Consider the following 16,735-nt stretch of genomic DNA (forward strand, 5'->3'; position numbering starts at 1 on the left):
CCACCTCAGTTCTAAAAGGTTTACCCCTAATTTTAGACTCCCCCACCATTGGGAACATTGTTTCTGAATCTACCCTGTCTAATCCTGTTAGAATTTTATAAGTTTCTATAAGATTCCCTCTCACTCTTCTAAACTCCAGTGAATGTGATCCTAACCGACTTAATCTCTCCTCATATGACAGACCTGCCATCCCAGGAATCAGCCTGGTAAACCTTTGCTGTACTCCCTCGGGCAGCATGGTGGCACAGTGGTTAGCACTGCTGCCTCAATGCCAGGGACCCAGGTTTGCTTCCTGGCTTGGGTCACTGTCTATATGGAGTCTGCATGTTCTCCAGTGTCTGTCTCGGTGCTCCGGTTTCCTCCCACTGTCTGAAAGTCATGCTGCTGGTTAGGTGCATTAGCTATGCTAAATTCTCCCTCAGTGTACCTGAACAGGCGAAGTGTAGTGACTAGGGGATTTTCATTGTAACTTCATTGCAGTGTTATTGCAAGCCTAGCTGCGACTAAAAATAAATTTAACTTACTAACTCTATAGCAAGGACATCCTTCCTCAGATAAGGACACCAAAACTGCACACAATACTCCAGGTGTGGCCTCACCAATGCCCTATACAACTGCAGCAAAACATCCCTATACTCAAATCCTCACTTAATGAAGGCAACATACCATTTAGCTTGTTTATTGCCTATGTGCCTGCACCCTTACTTTCAGCGACTGATGCACGAGGACACCAAGGTCTCGCTGAGTATTCACCTCTCTCAATTTACAGCCATTCAAGTAATAATCTGTCATCATTTTATTACTACCAATTAACTTTAAGGCTTCAAATAACTCAGACACTGCCAGTGAAACACTTTAGGGATGGCCTCAAAGCATCACTGAAGAGGTCAACTCACGATGATTGACCAAATTGGGTGAAGGTTTATTTGGGAAGGCACTTAACAGAGACTTCATCAGGAATATGTAAAGTCAAAGCAGCAGAGTGTGAAAGCCTTCAACTGAGCTTCAAGCAACATGTGGCAGAGTCCAGAGATTGGATTTATCAGCCATCTCAAGAGTCCATCAAGCCATAGTGGAGCTGATGTTGAGTCCAGATGATCCATTCTCAAAGCTTTGACAAGGGGGCACCTGGGCTCGAAACGTCAGCTCTTTTCTCTCCTTACAGATGCTGCCAGACCTGCTGAGATTTTCCAGCATTTTCTCTTTTGGTTTCTGATTCCAGCATCCGCAGTAAGTTGCTTTTAGCCAGAGTGGAAGCAAGTCACCCAGAACCTGAAAGACTGCCGCAGAAACAAGACTCTCAAGACAGTGTTATCCAATTTGAGCTTATGAAGTATTTCTTTTATGTTGCAGGATACTTCAGCTCGGAATGCAGAGTGCTGCACGTGTATGGTACAGTATTTCAAACTGCACATTGAGAGAAAACTACAATGGAACCTAACACCAGGTTTAACATTGATTTCCATGGGAATCCATGATTCACTTCAAGTCACAATTTTCAGGGAAGCAACTACAACTTTAAGCAAGGAATTTTAAACAGTGTGGCAGGGCGGAAACCCAATTGGAAGAATTAAAACTTAAGAGTTCTAGGAAAAGTGGGAACAGATTTGGGAGGTGACAACATGTTCAAGGACTGATAAGATTGGTCATGATTTAACTGAATGGTGGAGTAGGCTCGAAGGGTCAAATGGCCTATTCCTGCTCCCATAAACATTTGAAAAATTCAAAATTTTAAAGGGTGTGTGGAATTGGACTAAATGTACAGCTCTGACAGCTGACAGGTGAGATGGACAACTGGCTTCTTCATTCTATGCTATAAAGTTCCATGATTGGATAATAGTGGGAATGTCAAAAACATCTTTCTGTTCTGGATTTGGCCAATGAAAATAATCTAACGTGTCACAAAATCTGACAATTATTGCAATAATTCCTTACTTCCATTCACAAAAAGAATGTGAAGAGTCTGACAATATTAGTAGTTTATCTGCCTGTGGGATTTGGGTTCAAAGGTGCAATGACACCTCAGATGACTATTAGAAAGGAATCTTGGACAATCCCTAAATATTTCTTAGTAGCCATAGGCACACAGTCGAACAGTAAAAAAGGCAGTTAAAGATGGATCATGCATGGAAGAAAAAAGTGGTATGGGTAGGCCAACAAAACCATTGAAAAGTAGAGGAAGTTGTTTTAACTCCACATGCTACAGACATTGGGCAGCAAACATAGAAGTTCCATCCCACAGTGCTGTTATTCCTCTACTAGACTAGGACAAAAATTACTTTGTATTTTAACCCACGTAAGTCTTATTTCTGCCACAAGTATTATTTTAAATACTAAAAAAATTCAATAGCAATAGTGCCATAGAGTCATTACAGCTCTGGAGGCCATTCGGCCCATCAAATGGGGATGGAGAACACGACCGTCTACCTCCAGTCCAAAAAATAATAATTTGTCATGACTTGCTGTATTCTGTTCTGAAACCAATTTTTAAAAAAAAATCCAAGCTGAAACTGACCCCCTTATTCCATCAGCCTCAATTTTGTTCATCTGGCTTTTAAAAGGCATTTTCAAAGATCATTCATGATTAATTACATTGCAGATTTAATAACGGACAAAATAATTAACATAGGTAAGTGAATTTTTATAAAGCAAAGTTACAGTTTATAGCACAGTTAAGTTTCCGTTGCAAACAGGAGGCTTACCATGTCATCAGGTTTTATGGCTTGATACAAATCTGGTTTACGTATGTACTTAGCAAGTAGAAAATCAATGGGAAACACTTAAATCGTTAAGCATTCATAGTTTGAGTATTCCGGAGATGGAGTTTGATACTAATGTAGCTAAATAATTAACTGATCTTGTATCACTTGTCTCAGCTTTTGGACAAGTTCAATCAGAATAATAAATATGCTATGCTGATGTCAACTTTACATCAGTGAACTGTATCCCTTTGAGTTAGTGAAACTGTACCACCAGTGGCAAGAACTATGGATCCTTCACATTACATGTGTGCTGTCAGATGATGATATTGGAATAGTGTAGGTTAGATGGGCTTTAGATTGGTTTCACTGGTCGGCAACATCGAGGGCCGAAGGGCCTGTACTGCACTGTAATGTTCTATATTTACCTCTCTGGCACTGATGCACAATGGCAGAGTGTAACATAGGCTTTTTCGACAGCATCTTTCAAACCCACAATCTCTACCATCTAGATGTACAAAAGCAGCAGGATGCACAGGAACATCACCACTTGCAAGTTCCCCTCCAAGCCAAGCAGCACCTTAACTTGGAACTAGATCAAAATCCTGGAACACCTGTTCAGCACCTACGCCAGATAGACTGCAGCAGCTCATGACCACCTTCTCAAGGACAACAAATACTAGTTTTGCCAGTAACACCCATTATCCATGCAAGAATAAATCCCATGCATGATTTTTGAGAACTCACCTACTGAATTTTAAAATTTCTATTGATGTATCACAGTATAATTTGGACTTGCGACACCAAAGAATTGCTTTTGCAATGCACAACTTTGCAATATTAAATATTTTTCTGGCAAAGATTCGCATTATTGGAGTGCAAGGAACCAAATACTTCCTATTAAGAGCTTTCAGAAGAGTCACAATGTGAAACAGAAAATGCTGGAAAATCTAACTGTTCTCTCTCCACAGATGCTGTCAGACCTGGAGATTTTCCAGCATCTGCAGTATTTTACTTGAGTCAGAAAATGAGTTACTCGCTGTGGATTTTCCAGCATCTGACCTGCTTTTGTAGCCACCATATTTAATCAGCTGGCCCAGTTAGGTTTCCTGTTTACATAAAGGCAGTGAAGTGCATCTTGCCACTGAGAAGTGCAATGCTTATCTAAACGGTGGTAGGCTTCACCGGGAGGAAGCTATTTTGATCAAGAATTATACTCCCTAATGAAGCTAATAAAGAAATTGAGCAAAAGATCAATGTCAGGAACTTAGATATTGCAGTGTCACAGACAGCATGGTGACAATGGTTTGCACTGCTGCCTCACAGCACCAGGGACCTGGGTTTCAATTCTGGCCTCCGGTGACGGTGTGGAGTTTGCACATTCTCCTCGTGTCCGTGTGGGGTTCCTCCGGGTACTCTGGTTTCCTTCCTCACTCCAAAGATGTGCAGGTTAGGTGGATTGGCCATGCTAAATTGCCCCATTAGTGTCAGGGGAATTAGCACGGTAAATGCATTGGGGATAAAGTCTGTGTGGGTGTGTGTTGGTGCAGGCTCAATGGACTGAATGGCCTCCTTCTGCACTGTAGGGATTCTATGATTGGCGAATAGAAACAGAAGATAATACAGCTGAAAGGACGGCTGGGCAAGTGGTGGCAGGAGGGAAGGATTCAGATTCCTGGGACACTGGGACCAGGTGGGCCAGATGGGTTTCACCTGAGCAGGATTGGAACCAATATCTTTGTGAAGCCAATTTGAGAGGTGGGGGGTGTGGCACTAAGTTGTTGCAAGAGGAGACAAGGTGGAAAAGAAACCAGGAGGGACATACAACAATAGAGCAAAGAAGAGAGCAGGAATTATGTGGCAGAGAAAAGCAAAGCCAACTAGCATGGTGTTGGAATGCATGTATGTTATTAATATGGTGTGTTGCAAATAAGGTTATGAATTAAGGTGCAAATTGCCACACAGGATTATGATATATTTGCTATAATGGAGACCTAGATTAAACATTGGCAGGATTGGGATTACTGGCTACAATATACTCAGGAAGGAAAAAGGGCAGAGGTAAGGTAGCAGTATTAAGGATAATATTAGAGACAATGTTAAGGATTCAAAAGATTTAATCTATTTGATTAGAGTCGAGTAGCTCTGAGCTGTTGTGTCTTGTATTTATCTTGATCTCCAAATAGCCAGGAGGAAAGAGAGTAGAGGAGCAAATCGAGGCAAAAACTAATACAGCAAAAGTAGTCGGGGACCTTAATTACCCTCATGCAGATTCTGAGGTAAAAAGAATAAAAGGCAAGAAAGATAAAAGTTCCTAAAATGTGTACGGGAGAACTTCCTTAATACCAGTATGTTTCTATCCCAAGGAGGACGGAGTGCTGTATGTAGTTCTGGGGAATTGAAACTGGACTGTGTTGCAGTGGGAGAAATTCTGACCAATAGTGATCATATTGGGGAGGCGGTGGTGTAGTGGCATTGTCACTGGACTGGTAATCCAGAGACCCAGGGTATTGCTCTGGGGACCAGTGTTTGAATTCCACTACAGGAGTTGGTGGAATTGGAATTCAATAAAAATATATATTAAAAGTCTTACAATGACCATAAAACCACTGTCAATTGTCGTAAAAACCAGGTGGGTTCAATGTCCTTTAGGGAAGGAAACCTAGTGTGGCCTACATGTGACTCCAGATATACAGCAATATGGTTGACTCTTACCTGCCTTCTGAAGTAGCCTAGCAAGGAGTTGTATCAAACCAAGGCACTTTGGGTGTATTTATACCACAGGGACTGCAGTGGTTTAAAAAAAAACAGCTTACCTCTACCTTCTCAAAAGCAATAAATTTTAGTCTAGCCAAAAATAAAGCAACTATGAGAAGGGATAAAGAAAAGCAAAACATACCCAGCTGGAAGAGCATCAATTTCAATGATCTAAGAATCCACTACAGTTGATCTGGAAACAGTTGTCCTGACCTTCAGAGGCCTCACTATAACAGTACATTGCTGAGAGACTCAGCTTTCAAATCCAAGGAAGGAGATGTTGTGGTACTTATTCACTGAATATGCATCAAGCAGGCAAGAAAAGGTTGGAGCTTGTCCATTCCCATACAATTGAATGGTGTAACCAGTTTTAAATATGACCAAACTTTTTGGCAGTTAAACACTTATACACAAGTCTAATTCCTTCAGATTTTAATGATTGTTGATGGTTTAAAAATAATTTGAAGAGCAAGCTGTCTCTAACCCTCTTGTTTAATGCTAACTTTTCCCTCTATTTCACCTTCTCCATTTAATTAAACATTCTAACCTGTATTTCCTAATTTAGATATTTAGCTATTGTCTCCCCCCCCCCCCGCCCACCCCCCCACAACCAATTATTATTAGCAACAGCAAGGGTCACTAGGAATGAGTTGCAAGTGAATTAGACCAACATGCAAATTTGGAGATTGGCAAAGAGAAAGTACAAATAGCCATAAATTCCAACCCCTCCCCAGCTCACTTTAATACAAATTCATATTGGTCAGTATTATGGGGTCAGAAACACTGTGGTTCACTATAACGTTTATAAGCAAGCCAGATACAAGCACATTAAATAAGGCATTGTCTATGCAAAGTCCTGAGGGGTGCTTACAAGAGAACATAATGGAAGTACACATGACACCCTGATGATGGATAGGATCTAGACCGTGTGGGCTGTTAAAGCTAGTGTCCTACCAGTCATGATCTCTACTCATTTATCAAGAGTTAACAAATACATATTCTCAGGTTAAAAAAAAACCTGAGATTCCAGGATGACTGACATGCTAATGAATTAAAGAACAATTAAAGAATTGCAATTAACATTTCTTATTGCAGTTCTATCATGTTAAATTTGTTGAATTTTAAATAATTTGATCAAGATTTGTTCCATTGTTCCTAAACTTCTTCAAAATATGTTTTGTTTTCGTATTCATTTCATGGGGAGTGGGGGAAAGAGTGGGTAGCAGAGAAAAGTAGAGTGCACTATGCCAAATATACTTACAGGTTTAAAAAAAATTATGCAGAGAAGCAATTCAACAATCATCCACCAGGGAGAGGTAGCAATCAGTGCACAGAATGCAACACTGCTCTTGCCTTTCTATTCAAGGCTGCAGTGTTCAATATCTAATTTTTGCAAGACATCATTCTTGCTTGTTCTTTAAGGTAAAAATTACCATCTTAATTAAATGTATTTGGTAGGATTCTGGTGATTACGTAGATGATTGCTAATGCCAATCTGCACCCAAAAAGTCAGGCTGCAAATAAGACAGGATACCACAAATGATCGAGTTTTTGGCTCTCAGGATTTCCATTCTTTGCGTTTTTGCTTGGCTTCTGATATGCTCTTGCATTCGAAGGAGGCCACACTTTTTAAAAATTTGGTTGAGCCAGGTGCAGTGATCCTGAGCGAGTTTCTCCCAGGATTCAAAATCAATTTCAAAACTCTGAAGTTTTGTAGTGCAGTGTCCTCGTAGTGCTTTCTTCACCCATGGTGAAAGCGCACTCCAGACTCGAGCTCTCCATGGAACATTTGTTTTAGCATGTTGTCAGACATTCTGACCACATGACAGACCAACTCAAATGTGACCATCCCAATATGGGGTGGATGCCATGCCTGGTATTTTGTCCTGCCAACCAATCTTTAGGAGCTGGTGAAGGCAGCTCAAAAGAAAATAGCTGGACTTCTTGGACTGTATGTCAGCTTCATGCAAAGTCTTGTATCCGTAAAGAGGAGTAGGTAGGGTTATTGCTCTACAGATTTTTGATTTGTTAGATAGACTTGCACCTCTTTGTTCCCAGACTGACGGTTAAAATCTGGCAAATGCTATCACTAGGAATTTTTATGTGATGCTACACTAGGAATTCTTGTATGTTTCAGCATTGACGTGCACAGCTCAAAAGATTGCGCTATTGAACTAAGTGAACTAATTTGCTGAGGAGTTCTAATCATGGACTAAAACCTTGAACTTGAGGGTTTTCCTGGAGCAAGCAGAGGATCACCATCATGGAAAGCATTGGGATAGCATGGCAGGAAAAAAAGCACGGACACTTACCACTAGCATACAGCCCTGCTTAATTTCATTAGTTATTAGGAATGGGTCAGAACCATAGAATACCTACAGTGCATAAGGAAGCCATTCAACTCATCAAGTCTGCCCCGACTCTCCAAAAGAACATCTTACCCAGACCCATCACATTCTCAGAAGGTGAAGGAAATTTGGCATGTCGTTACGACTCTCACCAACCTTTACAGATGCACAATAGAAAGCATTCTTTCTGGTTGCGTCACAGCTTGGTACGGCTCCTGCTCTGTCTAAGACCGCAAGAAACTACAAAGAGTTACGAACGAAGCTCAGCCCATCACACAAACCAACCTCCCATCCACTGACTCCGTCTACACTTCCTGCTGCCTCAGAAAAGCAGCCAGCATACTCAAGGACCCCATGCACCCCGGACATACTCTCTTCCATTAGGAAGATACAAAAGTCTGAGGTCACATACCAATCGACTCAAGAACAGCTTCATCCCTGCTGTCATCAGACTTTTGAATGGACCTACCTCATTAAGTCAATCTTTCTCCACACCCTATGACTGTAACACTACATTCTGCACCCTCTCCTTTTCTTCTCTATGATGTGCTGTGTCTGTATAGCATGAAAATACTGTATATTAATACGTGACAATAAATCAAATCAAAACCATCGCTAATCCACTTAATGTACACATCTTTGGACTGACCTACCATTATTCATGGCATATGCGAGCATGCTGTCATGTAATTGTCGAACCATTTTGATAAATTATTCAGGGTAGCCGAATTTCTCCATTACTTCCAAGGCCCTCATGGTCGACTGTATCAAAGGTCTTGGTTATGTCAACAAATATGGTGTAGAGGTCCATGTTCTGTTTTTAACTTGTTTCCTGGAAGCATCTAACTGTAAACACCATATCAGTGGTTCCTCAATGTTTTCTGAAACTGCAGAAACTACCTGAAAGACCTTGGTCAAAATGTTGCACTAAGCAATTCAGAAGGATCCTCGAAGATTTGAGATTCCTCTGATAGTCGCAAGATTGGCAAGTTCTTTTCCACTTGTATGTGGATTATTAAGACTTGTGTCTCTTTGGATGGTTCCTTGTTCTCACAAAGACTGAAATTGTTCAGTGAGCTTCTTAACCAGACATTGACCTTCTGCTTTGTAGATTTCAGCTGGGATAGCATCAAATCTTGTAGCTTTGCTACAAGACAGGAACGCGATTGTATTTGTCATTTCTAACAGAGTGGGACAGTCATGAAAACAACAGCCGATGACCTGTGGCTGCCTGTTTAATGCTTCTTCGTCAATGGATAATGGCAGAGTGAGGATGTGGTTAAAAGGCTGTGCCTATCTTTCCAGAATTTGGGTTTTTTCTGAAAGCAGCATTGACTCTTTAGCACCAAGGATTGGCGATGAACCAGCTGGAGCCCATAAATTTCACAGCATTGCAGAATCTTTCCCAGTCTTTGCGGTCTGCATTTGACTGAAGTTCATCTGCTTTCTGATTCAACCAAGTGTTTCGCATTTGAGCTTGCATGTGTGATGCTAGTGTGCCTTTAAGAAATGTTTTTTTAAAAAATCATGTTCTTTGCAGTTAAGCAGCTTTGTTTTTTTTCATTTTTGCTGAGCTGTCCGCTAGAAGCTTTTTTATTGCTGCTTCAATGGGGTTGTGTTTATTTTTAATCTGGGCCTAATGCACTGACTTGGAGTCTCTCTCTCTGGTGTTTTGGGAAGCGATTCTGACTTTAAACCTGTGTGTATCAAGAGGACTGTAGTATCCAACCAAAGGACTAAGTACCAACATCACGTGAGCATTTGTATTTTGTGCTAAACCTGTGGCAAAGGTTTTGTTTGGTTGGAATTGTATTTAACCGTTAAGGTTTATACAATATCATGGGTTTTTTTCCTGTTTGTCATTGGTAAAAGTTATTGCTAATTTTCTTTCTATCGATGTTAACTGTATTATTAAATAAACTTTGTTTGATAAAAGCTCTCAAGTGGGTCATTTGAATTATACCTGAAGTGAAACCTCATGCTTACCCGAGCCAAATTCAAATTGCAAAAAACTTATGATCCAGGCCGACTTCATAAAACACTCTGACCTGAATTATAACACATGGGGCAGTCCTGTGGCTGTGTCAGTAGACAATATGCTTGGGATAGTGATGACCTGTCATCGTGATAAATTCTGTAGATGCAATATTTCCCCTCCAGTAGTTTCTGGATACCATTACTATTTTCATCTAACCAATCTTGATGCTCAAGAGGTAGGCCAAGGGCCTCGAACGGTGAAGTGCACTGCAACAAGTGTCGATTTGATCAGGTAGATCTTGCTGTTTAGCTTTGAAATGGTCAGACTTTGTTTGGTCCAGCACATGGTTTTACTCAAATTCTACTTGTGCTTCTGCTTGGTGAACAGTCAATTAGATGCAAATGCATAGAATGGGAGTGCATTCAGAGCATCTTACTGCAACTGGGGAGGCAGAAAACAAACTGTGTCGGTGATTAAGAGCTCATGCTCAGCACACTTCTTCAGGAAGAGGAGGCCATTGCTGTTATGACTGACAACCATGTTTTTAATGACACTTTCCCAAGTCTGGTGATCTTGCAATGAAGTCACCAAAAATGATTAGCTTGTCTGACTTTGGCACATTAGCCAAAAGGGGGAGGTCAAGCAGAGATCAGAAAGATCAAAAAAAATTATCCTTGACTTCAGAGTGCATTATGGTTAAGGATGTATGCACGGATGAATTGATTGTTGCCATGCAGGGGGAATTTAATAACTGTCTGTCTGACGGTGCTAACATTTAGGAAGGCAAATCAATTTACTGACAAGATGGTCCATGACAGCAAAGCCTACACCAACTGTGTGCTGTTTTCCTTTTCCACACTCATTCCAAAAGAATAATCTGCACCAATTTTCTTGAGCTGACCCTCCTCAGGTAGGCAAGTCTAATCTGCCAGGATATACAGATCGCCGAGTCACCATGGGTTGGAGACCCATCACCTGATTTGGCCTACCCAAAGCAGTTGATCAGGGTGTGACCACTGTTGCATGCTAACAACTACTAGGAGCCAGAGGTGAGAGTTGGGTTAAGGTGAAGGTCAATGCAAAATGAGCCACTCCAAAGAGTGGTGAATCTGCCTACGAGAGATACTACCCCTCCCTTCATAGCTGATCTGATTGTAATCTTCTTGTCTACTCTGCATAACCATCAACTCCTTTGTAGATCAAAAATATGTCTGGCTCAGCCTTGAATATATTCAAGGACCTGACCCCCACTTCTCTCTCTAGACAAGAATTCCAAAGCCAAATGACCCTCAGAAGAAATTCCTTCTCATCTCTATCTTAGAAACATGCAAGTATTCAAAACTAAACTTTCTGAAGTCACATTGCTTCATTAGGACTGAAGGTGGACAAGTCCCCGGGCCCGGATGGAATGCCTCCCAGGGTACTGAAAGAAATGTCAGAGGTAATAGCGGATGCGTTAGTGGTTATTTATCAAAGTTCGTTGGATTCTGGGGTAGTGCCGGCGGATTGGAAAACGGCTAATGTTACGCCGCTGTTTAAAAAAGGAAGTAGACAAAAGGCGGGTAACTACAGGCCGGTTAGCTTAACGTCTGTAGTTGGGAAAATGCTGGAATCCATCATTAAAGAAGAAATAGCAGGCCATCTGGATAAGAATGGTTCGATTAAGCAGACGCAGCATGGATTCATGAGGGGAAAGTCGTGTTTGACGAACTTGTTGGATTTTTATGAAGATGTGACTAGTGCGGTTGACGGAGGGGAACCGGTGGATGCAGTGTTTTTGGATTTCCAAAGGGCGTTTGATAAGGTGCCTCACAAAAGGTTGCTGAAGATTGGGTCACACGGAGTTGGGGGTAGGGTGTTGGCGTGGATTGGGGATTGGCTATCCGACAGGAAGCAGAGAGTCGGAATAAATGGGTGCTTTTCTGGTTGGCAGATGGTAACTAGTGGCATGCCGCAGGGATCGGTACTGGGGCCTCAACTATTTACCATTTATATAGACGATCTGGAGGAGGGGACTGAGTGTAGGATACCAAAGTTTGCAGACGACACAAAAATAAGTGGAAAAGTGAATCGTGTGGAGGGCGTAGAAGGTCTGCAGAGAGATTTGGACAGGCTGAGTGAGTGGGTGAGGATCTGGCAGATGGAGTATAACAGACAAATGCGAGATTATTCACTTTGGAGGAAATAATAGAAAATTGGATTATCTAAATGGAAAAAAATTACAACATGCTACTCATAGAAATCATAGAAACCCTACAGTGTAGAAGGAGGCCATTCGGCCCATCGAGTCTGCACCGACCACAATCCCACCCAGGCCCTACCCCCACATATTTTACCCACTAATCCCTCTAACCTACGCATCCCAGGGGCAATTTTTTTTTAACCTGGCCAATCAACCTAACCCGCACATCTTTGGACTGTGGGAGGAAACCAGAGCACCCGGAGGAAACCCACGCAGACACGAGGAGAATGTGCAAACTCCACACAGGCAGTGACCCGAGCCGGGAATCGAACCCGGGACCCTGGAGCTGTGAAGCAGCAGTGCTAACCACTGTGCTACCGTGCCGCACTGTACAAAGGGACCTGGGGGTCCTTGTGCATGAGACACAAAAGCCCAGTCTGCAGGTACAACAGGTGATCAAGAAGGCAAATGGGATGTTGGCCTATATCGCAAGGAGGATAGAATATAAAAGCAGAGATGTCTTGCTGCATTTGTACAGGGCATTTGTGAGGCCGCAGCTGGAATACTGTGTGCACTATTGGTCCCCTTATTTGCGGAAGGATATATTGGCCTTGGAGTGCAGAGAAGGTTCACCAGGTTGATACCAGAGATGAGGGGTGTTGATTATGAGGAGAGACTGAGCAGATTGGGTTTGTACTCGTTGGAATTTAGAAGGCTGAGGGGGAATCTTATAGAGACCTATAAGATAATGAAGGGGCTGGATAGGGTAGAGGTGGAGAGATTCTTTCCACTTAGAAAGGAAGCTAGAACTAGAGGGCACAGCCTCAAAATAAAGGGGGGTCAGTTTAGGACAGAGTTGAGGAGGAACTTCTTCTCTCAGAGGGTGGTGAATCTCTGGAATTCTCTGCCCACTGAAGTGGTGGAGGCTACCTCGTTTAATATGTTTAAATCACGGATAGATGGATTCCTGATCGGGAAGGGAATTAGGGGTTATAGGGATCAGGTGGGTAAGTGGAACTGATCCACTTCAGATCAGCCATGATCTTATTGAATGGCGGGGCAGGCTCGAGGGGCTAGATGGCCTACTCCTGCTCCTATTTCTTATGTTCTTATTGCACTTTGGGACACCATACATGGAGTTGAGTTAAGTTAGCATTCTGCATTGATTAACTACATTTTTGAATCCATTCTTATTAAAATAAGTAGAAAGTGCCAAATAAGAACATGGAACCTAAAATTTAGGATAAAATATCCTGCATTACATATAACTATGAAGCCAAAGATATACGAATAGAAAATAATAGTTTTGTGCAAATGGGACAATGATAGCATGCTTTCAATTTAAAATAAAGGCACAATAGCTAAACATGGCTTCATTCGCCAATAAAAACAAGTTGTGTTTTATACAAATCATAACTATTGGGATGAGGAGGGAAATGTGCATGCTATATAAAATCAGCTGAACCATTCAAGGCTCTTGAATTAAATATAGAAAATGCTGGAAATAATTAGGAGGACTGGCAGCATCTGTAGACAGAGAAAAACAGAGTTAGCATTTCAGGTCAAGGACCTTTCTTCAGAACTAATAGAAGATAGAAACATAATAGATTTCAGGCCACTGAAAAAGGAGAACGGCCGAGGAAGAACAAAAGGCAAGGTTGGTGATAGGGTAAAGGGTGGGTGAGATTAACTGACAAAAGATTTAATGGTACAAAAAGCAAAGCAAGTGGTAATGGTGTAGCTTGCATAGATCTTTACTAGAATGGTGCAGCAGGCCAAGGAAAGAAATGGCAATGTGAGACCAAGGTAGAATTAAAACGCAAGCTCAGGGTCTGCTTGTGGACGGAGTGGAGGTGGTGTTCCACAATAGGGTCATGCAATTCGTGCGTTTCCAAATTTGAATTTCTGTATTCTTTTAGTCCCAGTCCCCCATGAACGTACACAACTGGCAAATATTTAGATTCAATCATGAATGGCTACTTAAAATTGCACAATGCAGTACTCAGAGGTCATAGAAGTTTACTGCATAGAAACAGGCCCTTCGGCCTAACATGTCCATGCCGCCCAGTGTTTACCACTAAGCTAGTCCTAAATCCCTCTATACCCATCTTACACATGTAACTGTCCGAATGCTTTTCAAAAGACAAAAGTATACCTGCTCTACTACTGCCCCTGGCAGCTCATCCCAAACACACCACCTTCTGAAAAACGTGCCCCTCTAGACCCTTTGTATCTCTCCTCTTAAACCTATCCCCCCTACCTTTGGGAAAAGATATTGACTATCTAGCTGATCTATGCCCCACATTATTTTATGGACCTCGATAAGACCATCCCTCAGCCTTCTACGCTCCAGGGAAAAAAGTCCCAGTCTATCCAGCCTCTCCTTATAACTCAATCCATCAAGTCCCGGTAGCATCCTAGTCAATCTTTTCTGCACCCTTCCTAGTTTAATAATATCCTTTCTATAATAGGGTGACCAGAACTGTACACAGTATTCCAAGAGTGGCCTTACCAATTTCTTGTACAACTTCAACAACAAGTCCCAACTCCTGTATTCAATGTTCTGACCAATGAAACCAAGCATGCAGGGTGCCTTCTTCAACACCCTGTCCACCTATGACTCCAGTTTCAAGGAGCTATGAACCTGTACTCTTAGATTTATTTGTTCTGCAACTCTCCCCAACGCCCAACCATTAACCGAGTAGGTCTTTCCCCAATTCAATCTACCAAAATGCATCACCTCACATTTATCTAAATTAAACTCCATCTGCCATTCATCAGCCCATTGGCCCAATTGATCAAGATCCCATTGCAATCCTAGATAACCTTCTTCACTGTCTACTATGCCACCAATTTTGATGCCATCTGCAAACTTACTAACGATGCCTCCTAAATTCTCATCCAAATCATTAATATAAGTGACAAACAGTGGACCCAGCACTGATCCCTGAGGCACACTGCTAGCCACAGGCCTCCAGTTTGAAAGACAACCCTCTACAACCATCGCCCGTCTTCTGATGCCATGCCAATTTTGTATCCAACTGACTACCTCACCCTGGAACCCGTGAGATTTAACCTTATGCAACACCCTACCATGCAGTACCTTGTCAAAGGCCTTGCTAAATTCTATGTAGACAATGTCGATTGCACTGCCCTCATCTACCCTTCTTGGTTACCCCTTATGACATGCAAAGATTTCAAACAGCAGTGCAGTTTATTACATGAATATAAACATTTTGAAGTATAATTGCAATTTAATATTGATATTCTCTTCAAAGTTCCAGTTCATACTAAATTGCACCAGGTAAGAGGTGGGTCACTAAAACTTAGCGTCAATGTTAAACTGATAGGTATTTTTTTTAATGATTTGGTTGTTAGTTGGCTAAGATTACACCAAATGCGTCTAAAGAAGTGAGCAGCATCACAAATTAAGATTGGAGAAAGTCAACGCTCTCGCTCAACAAATTCATTAAAATCTGTATGGTTTAACCAACAAAGAAACAGCCATAATTACTTGAAAAAGAACCAACATTGTGGGCCATTTTGTCTACTTGCCCATCTTCCAAGTCCTATATTTGATCTACACCAAAAAAAGTATTGAACTCGGTGATTTGTGACCTTCTTTAGAAAAAGGCAGAATTTCAGAATGTGGTCTCAAACACGGGGGAAAATCCGGAAACACTCAATCTCAAGAAATAAAATCAGAGTGTGATGCCTTCAATCATTGTAAGGTCCCAGATATAGGGGAAAATAGGAACATGGTTATTGGACAACGTCTAGTTTATTATGGAGCGTAGCATGCAGGACCAGCCAGGAGTGAACAAGAACAGTTAAATACAGAGACAACAAAGGCAAAGATGAGGACTTCAGCAGATGAGCTGAGGCAAGAGTGGAGCTAGGCATGGTCATGAAGGCAGCTAGGGTGGGGGTGTAACTATGTGGTCAGATATTTATCCTGGGGTCAATATGACACCGAGACTGTAAATAGTCTAGTTCAGTCTCATTTTATTGCCAGGGAGTTGCTGGCCAGTGAACAGAATTTGTAGTAGGGACTGGAAACTTATTTCTCTAATACTTAGCTGGAGGAAATTTCTGCTCACCAGTACCGAATGTCGGACAAACAGCATGACAATTTGGACACAGTGAAAGGATTGAGGGATTTGGTTGTCATGCGAGCACACATTGCCCTTACACCAAAGGTTATCTGGAGAATATGTTTGTTTTTAACATGTTGCACAAGTGTTCCTGAACATGATAGAGTGATGTGCTACTGCAATATTGATATATCATTTAAACATACAAAATATATTTAACTTGAGAACCAGGATTTACTAGCCTTGATCAGCCCTGGTCACATTGATCAGTCCCATAAGTGCAGAGCTTCTTGGTCTTGGGCTTATCTACCAGCAAACATGGTTCTAAAGTGTAAAATGACATCCACCACAAAAGAAAAAGGCCAAATTACATGTATCAAATCAGTGCCAGTTTGTCCAATTTAAATGCTTGGCAACACAAATTGAAGGCAGACAAAATTTCCCATTGCATTTCTATTCCTCAACTGTATTATTTGTAATACAAGAAAAATATCCTGCACACCCGATCAGATAATATACTTACATGCAAGTACATGATGCAAAAAAGACAGGATGCACACATTTACAGAATCTGCTGTATCAATGTTGCAACTCCACTCTCACACTTTTGCAGATTTCAAACAGACTGATGCACCAGATATTACTCTGACACTTTTAAAGGAGAACTGTCAAAAAAT

General features: G+C 41.6%; 1 protein-coding gene across 2 annotated transcripts in view; it reads right to left on the minus strand.

Moving 5' to 3' along the window:
* LOC144497332 (guanine nucleotide-binding protein G(I)/G(S)/G(O) subunit gamma-12) overlaps nt 1-16,735 on the minus strand; it is a 117,289-nt gene that overhangs the window by 79,262 nt on the left and 21,292 nt on the right. The gene's annotated exons all lie outside the window — the stretch shown is intronic.

Source organism: Mustelus asterias, chromosome 8, assembly GCF_964213995.1.
Source record: "Mustelus asterias chromosome 8, sMusAst1.hap1.1, whole genome shotgun sequence".
Taxonomy (NCBI): domain Eukaryota; kingdom Metazoa; phylum Chordata; class Chondrichthyes; order Carcharhiniformes; family Triakidae; genus Mustelus; species Mustelus asterias.